General features: G+C 37.8%; 1 pseudogene; it reads right to left on the bottom strand.

Annotated features, from left to right (window-relative positions):
• Positions 1-2,737: 2,737 nt before the first annotated feature.
• LOC142095307 (olfactory receptor 8H1-like) lies at positions 2,738-3,682 on the bottom strand (annotated as a pseudogene).
• Between the last annotated feature and the right edge of the window lie 8,241 nt (positions 3,683-11,923).

Genomic DNA, 11,923 nt, shown 5'->3' with positions numbered 1-11,923 from the left:
ATATCAACTAATCATTTGGGTTTGGTATGAAATTTGTACAACATAATCTCAACAGTCATAATGTCTACACTGTTAAAATGTCCACAGTCATAATGTCTGCATGTTCATTAGGTCGACATAAATCACTAAATTTAAAACATAACACATGTGATACCAAAAAAAACAAGAAATGTTAAAATAAAAAATGTCCTGTCCCCCTCCCCACAAATAGCTTAATCAACCCTAGTGCTGCCGAAGCTTGCGGACCTGTCTGGGGCTGTTTTGACATTATGGCAGGGCGAACTCCAAGCTGTGGGCTTCCCTGTTATAGTGCCTTCAGCCTAGGATGGCAAAGGCTAGTCCTGGCAATAGTAAAATCAGGGGAACACCATGCATTTTGTCCCCCCCAGTTTTGCTAGTACCAGCCTACGCTAGCAGGTTAGTTAAGCTGTTTGCGGGGGGCATGCTGTTTTTTTTTTAACATTTCTTATAATTTTTTTCCCCATGTATTGCCATTTTAAATCTAGTGACATCTAGTGTTGAGCTTATGAACATGTAGACATTGTGACTGTCAACATTTTAGTGTAGATATTTTCACTATTGACATTTTGACCGTCGACTTTTCAATTACATCCCAATTATTAAAATGAGTCTTTAGTGATTGTGAATGATTTTTATAGATTTCCCTATTGTGAGTCTGCAGACTATACTCTGTACCAATAAACAATACAACAAATATTAACTATACCCATGAAATAGTAAAAGAAAAAAATAAATTAATATTTTATTTATATCATATTCCATACCACTATACAACAACAGAAATATTACATATGCAGTGAGCAAGGGATGTGTTATGTGATGGCAGAGGGGGCTTGTGGCAATGTAGTGTGTGTGTGAGGTAGGTGGTGGCTAATTACAGGGTGCTATTTTGTTTGTGGGCTGATGGTGGGGCAATTAAATAGTGGGGACTATTAATTTAAAATGGGGTGGCTTGGGGGCTATTGAATGTGGGGGTGAGTTTGTGGAGAATGAGGTCTCTTTATTAAATGTGAGTATGAACTATTTAGTGGCAGTGATGGTTGCGGGAAATTATATTTCTGAATTGTAAATACTATTAATTTATTGCTGGGGTTGTTTACAGGGAGGGAATAGGTTTATTTATTAAATGTGAATACTATTATCTTAATGTGGCTAGAGGAAGGCCTAATTATTACTTGTGGGTGCTATTGATTTAACAACGGGGCTGGTTGTAATTTTCTAAATGCACCCATTTTTTTCCAAATAGGGCCCCCAACATTCCAGGATCCAGACAAGCCACAACTAAAGAAAGCAGCAGCCACAGGTGGTGAAAGTGAGAAGAACAGGTAGGAGAGTCTGTTAAATGTTGTGATTCTAGTGGGACAATCCAGATTTTTGGTGAGTGTTCTTCCCAATGTAAGGGGCAGGCTAAGACTGTGAACTCTTTATGTACACACTGCATTCTTTCTATACTACACTATGGTGCTAGATGTCCTGAAAGTCAGGAGTGCTGGGACATATGTCACGCTCCGGCAAGCGGGTACTGCACCCTAGTGTCAATGGTGTACACAAAAATGCAGGTTTGTTTTCTGTAGGATGGTGGCCTAGCACTTTTCACCTGCTAGCCATGCCCAAATGATGCATAACCACGCCCCAAATAGTATAACTACACCCACAGAAACATTTGTGCCGCCACAGCGCAAATTTTTATTACATGCTCAACTATAAGGGGGCCCCATGAATTTGTTGTACCGGGGTCCTGAATTCCTCTTGGCAGCCCTGGGGACAATGAATGACTTACCTGCACAGCTTTAACCATACATAACTTGGGTGCAAATATGAAGTGATGTGCATGATGTCATTGCTATTCATTAAATTGTATAGTGCATCTGACAACATCTGCTGTTAAGACACAGCACAATTTCTACATTAGAGATTAGCAATATTTTCAAAAATATTCTGCATTTGGCGGAAATGTTGCACATTTGGTAGGGAGAATTCAGCCTTAAGTGTTGAGTTTGATCATTGTCACTCCATCTCTGTTCATAAACTATATAATTCAGCAAAAATTGTAAATGTGCATAATGACAAAGCAAGACTGTATCACTGGTACTTCTACAAAACATAAAGCTCTGCTGTTGTGAAAAAGATATTATTATTTAGAGTATTTGTTCTGACTAGTATCCATTTCTCTGATACCAACTTGTGTTCTTTTGTTTTTACGGAGCTTATAAATATAATAAATTAAGTAACGCTATATAATTTACATAGCTTTATCGTTTGCAGCATAATCTCCTTGTAAAATTAGACAACGTTTTAATATTGGCAAGTAAAATATCACTGAATACACTTTGCAGCATACCAATCTCAAAAATCTAAAAAATGACCACAAAACCTAAAATACAAGTAGCTTTATCATAATAAGGGATGGTAAATATAAATGTTATATTATAATAACAGATAAAATGTTTAGTAATGTGCTACCTTGAGCATTGTATATAATCTTTTTTGTGTATCCCAAAAAATAGGTCTTAACTCAATTTCTTTCATTGAGTTTACCTAGCGGAATAATCATGTGCTAGACTAAAAAAAAAAAACTAATGTTATTTTCTGAAATCTTCCATACACATTTTTTGTATGTTACAAGTAACGTTTGTATAGAAACAATTTATAGTATCTTTTAGGTGTAGTGGTCCATATAGAAAGGATTACATGCATCTAGAGCATTGTTGGACATTTAATTTTTCTGAAAATAAGAAATATATTTTAGTCCCTGGTTTCTTAATGCAGTTTGGAATTCAATATTCCTCAGAGTGTATATAAAAGGATTCAGCAGTGGAATCAATACAGTGTAGAGAAGTAAAAAAAAATTTGTCTCGTTCTGGTGATAAGATTGATGTGGGTCTCAGATACATGCACATGATTGTCCCATAAAATATAAGCACACAGGTCAAGTGGGAAGTACAGGTAGAGAAGGTCTTATATCGTCCTTCTGATGACTGTATTTTCAGAATGGTGGAAATAATACGCACATATGAAGCTGTAATAAGCAGAAAGGAGTTAAAAGTCAAAAGTAATCCTTCAATGTAAATCATAATTTCTACATTAAATGTATCACTGCATGAAAGCTTGAGCAGTGGCATAATATCACAAAAAAATGATCAATTACATGGGATGCACAGAAATCCAGCTTAGATATTAAGGCTACATTTCCAACAGAGTCTAATAAACCAATGGACCATGCGGCAGCGGCAAGACAAGCACAGTTTTTTTGGTTCATCCGTACAAAATAGTAAAGAGGGTGACAGATTGCAATATAACGGTCATATGCCATGGCTGATAGCAGTAGAAATTCACACATAGTCAAGGATATAATAAAATACATTTGAGTCATACACCCTATGAAGCAAATGTTCTTCTGCTGTGTGAAGAGAACATGTAGCAAATTTGGTAGAATTACAGTGGTAATCGAAATGTCAACAAATGAAAGATTCATTAGAAAAATATACATTGGGGTGTATAAGTGGGAATTTAGGGAAATCACAGTAAAAATGGTTACATTGCCTAACACAGTGATCAGGTAAATTAATAGGAACAGAATGAAAAGTGGAAATTGCAAATGAAGAAGAATTGAAAATCCCTGGATAGTAAACTCTGTTATATTGTTCTGGAATCCTGTCATTATTTTGTATCTTTTCTTTCCTGAGAGTAAATAACCAATAGTACACATCAAAGTGCAAAGTAAATCACATTTGAGCCATTATTAATAATAATAATAATAATAATAATAATAATAATAATAAAAATAATGATTGCAGCTTGTTGGATTCAGGCTTCTGGCCAAAACCATGCTCTGACTGGACTTCGGGACTATCTAACAAGTAGAAATGGGAGCAGCAAAAGCATTTTAAGCTAAGGGCAGTTGGGGCACATGCAGTTTAAATTGCAGTACCCAGAATCTATTTACACCATTACTGCCAAAGGGAGAGCAGCAGCTAATAGGTAATGCCTATGTTGTCTGTCTGCCTGTAATTAAATACTAACATTATATTATATAACACGTCAGTAACAGCAAATACCTGTTCAGGTTCTGAACTGTAGAGTTGACAAATCACTTGGAAACATATTTTTTTTTTAACATACAGTGGCTTCCCCAGCACACGAATTAGTGAATTTATACATTTTGATGGAGATACAGTTTAAGTATCGAAAGTTTTTGGTGCACATTTGATTGTAAATTTCAAACTTTTCATAGTATGACTATGTCCTTTATATTACAATCTTACTTTGATACAAAAATCATATTATCCTTATATGTATTCCCCCAGTAACTGTATATCTTAGTTATCTAATGTTATAAAACAAGGTGGCTATAGATGGGATAAAGATGCTTGCTGTGAGTAGTGCACAATGGATCAGTCATAAGTTACAAATTATAAGTTCCAGGTCACAGTAACAAATATAACCTTATGTGAAATGATTTTAGCAAGTAATCACAGTAAAGACAATATCAGAACTTTTTAACATTATATATAATAAATAATAATGAAATACATAATATTATATATTAACTGGCATATGAATAGATTTGTGACCGTATAGCTTACACTGGGTAAATCCAATATACTCTACCAATGCGCAAAACGACTTACTTATCTTATCTCATGATTGGTGTATTTAAAAGCAGTCAGTCTGATTGAGATAGCATGTAGGAGATTTGCTTCATTTATATTGTGTATATTGGAAAATATGATCAGTTGGGAACCTAGTGTAGCAATTAATTATAATGTAATAAATTATAATTCTAGACTCTGGGACCCAGATACTAAACACCAATGCTCCAGAGATGCAGGATGACTATGACCTTTAGCTATACTGTATTTTATATTTATACTTTATTTTATTTTGTTTCTCTATCTCATAGTTTGCTGATAAATAATTCAAAAGAAGACATTTTATTGTACCCAGTAATTTTTAAAATATTTTTTTCTCTGTCCATGATCTCGGTCTTATACACTCATTAATTGTTCCCATTCCTGGCTAGAGGACTTTTTTCGGGTCGCACGCACTCTTTGGGATTACCTCCATCATAAAATAAGTCTTTCCCATAGTCTTCAAACCTTAATGATTTTCCCAAAAACTCAATTTTAGTAATTAAAACAAGCAAATAGTAAATGCTATAAATAAAAAAAATCCCTTTTTAATGATTAATGATAATCATCAGATTGCGGAATTCATATACTTGGCAATACATTTATTAAAACTCAAATTGCAGATGGTGGGCACATTTTGTTTTACCTCTGGCCAGCACCTACTATATCCTTAATCATCCAGGGTTCACCCAACTAATACCTGCTTGCTTTTTCCACCACAAGACTGCAGGGCAACAGTTCTTGTATGGCAGTGATGGCAAAAAGTGCTCGTTCACTCTGCAGTCATCCTGAGACCTGATCATCTCTACTCTACCCCACCTGAAGCACCTTCCACGGTCCTTGATATGGCCCACTATCCAGCATGCTTCTTCCATATCCCCAGTGGAGGTTCTACATAAGCTGCTCGGCTGACCCAACAGACCCCAGAAACAGACCTCAGTACAAGACTTACTAAACAGAGATAAGTGTCCAGACATGGCTTGCATCCCGCTATCTCCTCATTTCAGCCTCACCAAAACCCAATTCCCTCCTGCACATTGCATTGAGCTCCCTGCTCACCGGCAGATGGTCGTGACTGCAGTCTTTTGGGCTCTGGTGGCTAAAGGTACCCAGCTCCTGGATGTACAAGCCACTCTTCGTGCCTGCATGTATGACAGACCCAGCCAGGTGGGCAACATTTCCGCAACTAACATTCTGGTATCAGAAAGGAGATCTGATGCGGCCTTGCTATTCTCTAGACACGCTCTCCTGCTGTCTACCCTATGCTCGCTCCTTCCTAACCCTCCCATTTGACGGGGATACCACCTTGCCATCTGTCTTGTACTCATTAAGAATCAGAGGAGCTGAATAATTGCTGCACGCTGCTTGTCTTCACAGGGTTTAAACTCACAGGGCAGGCTCTGCTCTGGAAAGGTGTCAAAGTTTGTTTTCCACATGGCTTGGTGAGTTCCCACAGTATATTTTCCTTTGCTATCTGGGCTTCTAAGTGCCCTATGGTATATTTTTGTCTGAATCATGGATACTGCTGTGATACAGTGACACATAATCACTCTGCTGTATTAAACAGACATATTGCTTAGCTGTGCCTCTGCTGCCACCCTTGGTACTTCACCCATGACCCCTGCAATTCCACAAGCAGGTCTTCTCTTTCCACTAGAGACATACATTTGTTCCCTACCAACTGCACATTCTGTATTGTTTCAGTGGCTAACAGCTTTATTAGGATGTTCTACGTTAAGCTATTCACCATTTGATGGACAGGTTACTCCCCCTTCCAATATGGGTGGACTTTGATCCACTGCCTAAAGCTTTTATTGCTGCAGACATAGCTGCTCTTTATGTTCTTGAAAAAGACTGCAACTTTAGTCCTTTGACCTGAGAAAAAATAAACAGGGCAAACCAAATAAGAGGTCTGCAAAAAAAAATAGCATCTTATTCACATCTTTACGTCTCCGCTGCCTCCAACACTTTCTTCATCACAACTGGATACTTCTTCTATTGCACTAATGGAGGTAACTTATCAGTAGTCACTAGCTTGTCTGTTACGCCACTTGGTAACAAGGAATCAAAGGCCTCCTTTACCCTCACACCCCTTCCACTTATTGAACAATTCAATGTTTAAAAAGAGACACCATGTACACACTCAGTAATTCCTGAAGAAGTCCACACACAGAGCATCATAAATGCATTGGCAACTCCCCTCAATGCACCAGCAAACCCACAGGACCGTCATTGCACCAGCAAACCCACAGGACCCTGGCATCTGCATTCCAATGCACCCGGCCTTCAATCTAAAGGAGGCCATCTCGGACTCTGGACAGAAACACAGTGGGAATGAGTCATTAAGGCAAAAAAGGAGTAAATGTTCTCTGGGACAAACCATGTTACAATGCAAGGGGTGCAAATTAGTTTATTATTTTGCACATAAGTTAAATACTGTCTGTTTTTCATCTAGCACACAAATACTTAATAGCTTTATTATTACACTGAAATTTGAAGTTGATATAGGACATGCCCTACCACAACTATAAATCTGTCCCCACATTTTAAATTTACCTCCCCCTCCAATGCAACATGGTTTTGCCCAGGTGCAAATGTTACTCCTTTTTTATGCTTTACTCTCCTTAATGACTCAGGCCCAATGAGGTAAGGAGATTGTCTCCAATCCTTCTCACCTCTACATTGCTTACAATGAAAAAAAAGGCTCTTTTAGGAACACTCAAGCTATTTACAATATTTTGCTCTTCTAATAGCACCAGAGTTATACAACAGAGTTTTAACAGAGCATTGAGCAATACACATTACCATGTCTCACAAGCCCTGAGTACACTATGGACTTGTAGGTAGGAACAATAAAAAAGAGACTCTGTAAATATTATTCTCCTCTTCTCACTTCTTCACCTATTTAGGTTATCCTGATCGTTCCCCTCCCATGAATTCCCTCATGCACATTCCACCCTCCCACCATTTATGTCAGACACCTCTTTTACTTATCTCCAGCCTTCACTGTAACTTCCTTGTCCTCCAACTCTTATTTTATAATCTTCTCCCATCTCCCAAAAACACACCCACAGGAATACTTTATCCCTATATTTTTGGTTCCTCCTCTCCTTTCTCAGCACTTTCCTTTCTTTCCACTTTCTATCTCTCCCATTTACTGATACTACAGTTTTTCCTCACCCTTGAACCTACAGCCACCAGAATCACTGTAACATATCATTCTGGTTAACTTGATTATATTTAGTTTATTCTACTCTACCAGACATGTATCTCAGATTCAAAGTCCTCCTCTTATCTTTGACTTTTTTAACAGCCTTTTTCTTCCTTTTTCTGATTTTTTTATTTCCCCTTGACAATTCCTATTTCTAGGATCTCCTTCAAACCCAATACAATCTCTTCCTTTGCTATTTTCACTTATCTGCAGGACAGTAAACACAACACACTCACTAGAAGGAGAAAGAAAGTAAAAGACAAAGAAACTGATCACTAGAACAACAACTATAAGGAAATGAGTGCAAACTACAAGCAAAAATGATATGCAACTACAGGGATAACAGATACAGTCACCACCTTTCTCACACACACCAGACACACCAATAAAAAAGGACCTACAACTCAGGTATATTACACCCATAATATAAGCTACATATTTTTGCTCCCGTCTCTCAGCTTTGAGTAAGATTTCTTTAATCTTCTCTGTAAGTAATAATTGGACGATGAGCAGGTTTCCAATATATATTTCTTTCCTTATAATAATAGTGATAATAATAATATTCAGCCGTACTGAATGGAGCAGATACGCCCAGGTTACAATGCCAATTAAACATGTATTTCTAGTTAAGACATCTTTTATAGACAAGTGCTACTTATCATTGCTAAAAACATTAATTATCATTGCCAAAACCAGACCCCCTCCGAATTTGTGTCAAAGCTGACTTTCAAGGCCTTTCTATCATTTATCTTCATTAAGTTGTCATGTCCTTGTACCTTATTTTTCGACTTAATCCTGTTATGAAATAAAAAGTCAAGGAAATTTACTAAACATGTGTTTGTTATCTGTGTTACATAACTTATTTTGCTCTCTGTATTGTGTAATATGTTTTTTTCTTGTTTTTCTCTAAAAATGACACATACTCATTTCTCTTGAAAGCATACTTACCAACTTTCTTCAGCTCTCTTCCGGGAGCCTGCCAGTGGAGGTGGGCGTGAGGGGGGCGGGGCGCCAAAAATCGCTTTATTTTGGCCCTGCCCCCTGTGATGTTATTACGCAAATGCCCTAATTCTGCCCACTTCACTAGGAAGTGGGGCACTTCCTAGGGAAGTGGGCACAATTCGGGAGATTGCCACACTCACCCGGGAGTCCGGGAGACCCTCACAAAATGCGGGAGTCTCCCGAACATTCCGGTAGAGTTGGCAAGTATGTTTAAAAGTACAGGCACATAAGATTAGTTCATTAGTAGTAATATTGGTTTTGTAATTGGTAATATAGATTTTTGTTAATCATTGCTTTCACAATTTCCACCTTTTAATATACACATAAAAAGGCACTTTTTCATGTGAGTATAATTAGTTAAATGGGAGTGTATATTTCTGTCACCATAATGTTCTCGGGTTTAGGTTTGGTTTTCGCAAGTCTTTGTATGCAACACAAACCACACTTCAATCATGCATAAAGTAACAATATTGCCACAATTGCTACCAAAATAAATTTCATGCAAGAATACAACAGCTGAGATAACCAGTTTCCAAGTTCAGAGAACCATGTACTTGGATTTAACCATGACCATGTTGAATCATTTTCAGAGTTGTTATCATACTTTTGTCATCGGAAATCTTCCTTCAAATGTAAGCCTCGTGGTTGATTGGTGATGATTGGTAATGACAGTTTTATCTGCGTTCAGTTCTGAGTCCTTTGGTGCCTTTAAGCTTGGGTCTTTGACCTATTTGCAAAGGGAACTGTGGATCCAATTGTCTTTCTCTGCAATTTTTACAGCCATATCAGTCATTAGTAGAACTTGCTATGGCCTGTCCCATCCATGTGTAAGAAAACCAGAGCATAAGAAATTTCTTACCATAACATAGTCTCCAGGTTGTATTGTGTGCAGGCCCAAGAGCTGATTTTGGTGGAATGTGCTTCTGGGCCTGCTGAAGCTTCTGCAATTGTTTAGACAACTGTTTGGCATACTGAACCGTTAGATCATGATGCAGATTTAAGTCAGTCTGTGGATAAGTAATGTATCTTTTTTGAAGTAACAGCTCATATGGAGAGATTTTGAGTGGAGGTTTATGTGTGATTCTAATACTATCAAACATTAAGGGGAGTGCATCTACCCATGTCATTCTGGTTTCTTTTGTAAGCTTGGCTAACCTATTTTTAATTACACCATTTATTCTTTCAACTTTTCCTGGTGCTCGGGCATGATATGGGTTGTAAAGTTTGGAATCTATTCCCATCATTTCACACATTCTTTGAAACACTTTTCCTGTGACATGGCTTATATGGTCACTCTCAATGACTCTGGGTAAACCATATCTACATACAAATTCTTACAAGATCTTTATAGCGGTAAACTGCACTGTGTCTGAGGCAGTTGGCCAGGCCTTGACCCGCTCGGAAAACATATCGACACAAATCAACACATACTGTAAACCTCTTATCTTTTTCAATTGAATTAAATCGATTTATAACCTCTGAAAAGGACCTGTTGTATTAGGCAAATGTCTGATCTTAGTGGGTACTGTTTTTCCTACATTTTTCTTGAGGCAAATTATACATGTTTCACATTTACACTTATCCACTTTATTAAATTCTGGGACATACCAATAAGATTTTACAATCCTAGTAATGTATCTGCTCCCATGTGCACTAACCCAAGAGCACTTTTTGCAAGAGCTGCTAACAACATTTTTGGTGGTAGTGGTATGTTTTCCACATCTACCCAAATTCCATCCTCTGTTTTATGACTGTTTCATTTTCCATGTGTTAATTTCATTTAGTTTAGCTTTTTCTTGACATTGTCGTAAGTACTCAAATGTGATGTTATAAAAATCATCAACTGGTTGTGTAGATGCATCCCTAAAGCTGCTTCTTGAGCTGCTGAGTCTGCTAGTCTATTTCCTAGTGATATTTCATCAGTCTGCTTTGTATGTGCCTGGCACTTAATAACTGCAACCTCTTTTGGTAACTGTATGGCCTCTATTAATTGTTTAACCGTCTGTGCATCTGATATAGGTGTTCCTGATGATGTTAGGTAACCCCTATGTTTCCAAATAGCTCCAAAATCATGAACGAAGCCAAAAAGCGTGAATCTGTGTAAATGTCTAGTTTTCCTACAGCTAGCTGAGATGCTTTAATGAGTGCTGTACATTGAGCTACCTGAGCTGATTGAGGTGATCCTAATGACTTAGCTTTAATTGCCTCATCTTGTGTAGTGACTGCATATCCTGTCACTAGTGAATCATCATCATCATCATCATTTATTTATATATCGCCACTATTTCCGCAGCGCTGTACAGAGAACTCACTCACATCAGTCCCTGCCCCACTGGGGCTCAGAGTCTAAATTCCCTAACACACACACACACACACATAGACAAACACAGACTAGGGCCAATTTTAATAGCAGCCAATTAACCTACCAGTATGTTTTTGGAGTGTGGTAGGAGACCGGAGCATCCGGAGGAAACCCACGCAAACACGGGGAGAACGTACAAACTCCACACAGATAAGCCCATGGTCGGGAATCGAACTCATGACCCTAGTGCTGTAAGGCAGAAGTGCTAACCACTACGCCACCGTGCTGCCCATCATGTGTTTGTCTATGACAACTTCCACCAGTGAAGAAAATTAAATCTGGATTCTCCAATGAAGTCTCATACAGAAAAACTTTGACTTATGTACTTCATACAGTCATGATAATTGTCTTCCTCATCCTCATCTTGTGACGTTTTAGAGGGCAACAAAATAGCAGGATTGAGATTCTGACATTTGTATATTGTAATGTTAGTAGGAGTTAATAATACAATTTCTCATTGTGAAAACCTTTCTGGAGACACGTGTCTAGCCTGTGCACTATTCAGTATATCACAATATTTCACACGATATTCACAATATCCTCTCTCTTTTCCACAAGAATAGCTGCTACACCTATGGACCTTAACCATGAAAGTAATGCTTTCGCTACCATAGGCATATTCTTATCATCATTACAATACAATTGGAAAGAATTTTTATAATTGGGAATGCCTAATGCTGGGGCTGAGGCCAAGGG

The sequence above is a fragment of the Mixophyes fleayi genome, chromosome 6 (genome assembly GCF_038048845.1).
Source record: "Mixophyes fleayi isolate aMixFle1 chromosome 6, aMixFle1.hap1, whole genome shotgun sequence".
NCBI classification, from domain to species: domain Eukaryota; kingdom Metazoa; phylum Chordata; class Amphibia; order Anura; family Limnodynastidae; genus Mixophyes; species Mixophyes fleayi.
Note: the sequence above shows the minus strand (reverse complement) of the source record. Positions and strands in the feature narration are given on the sequence as shown.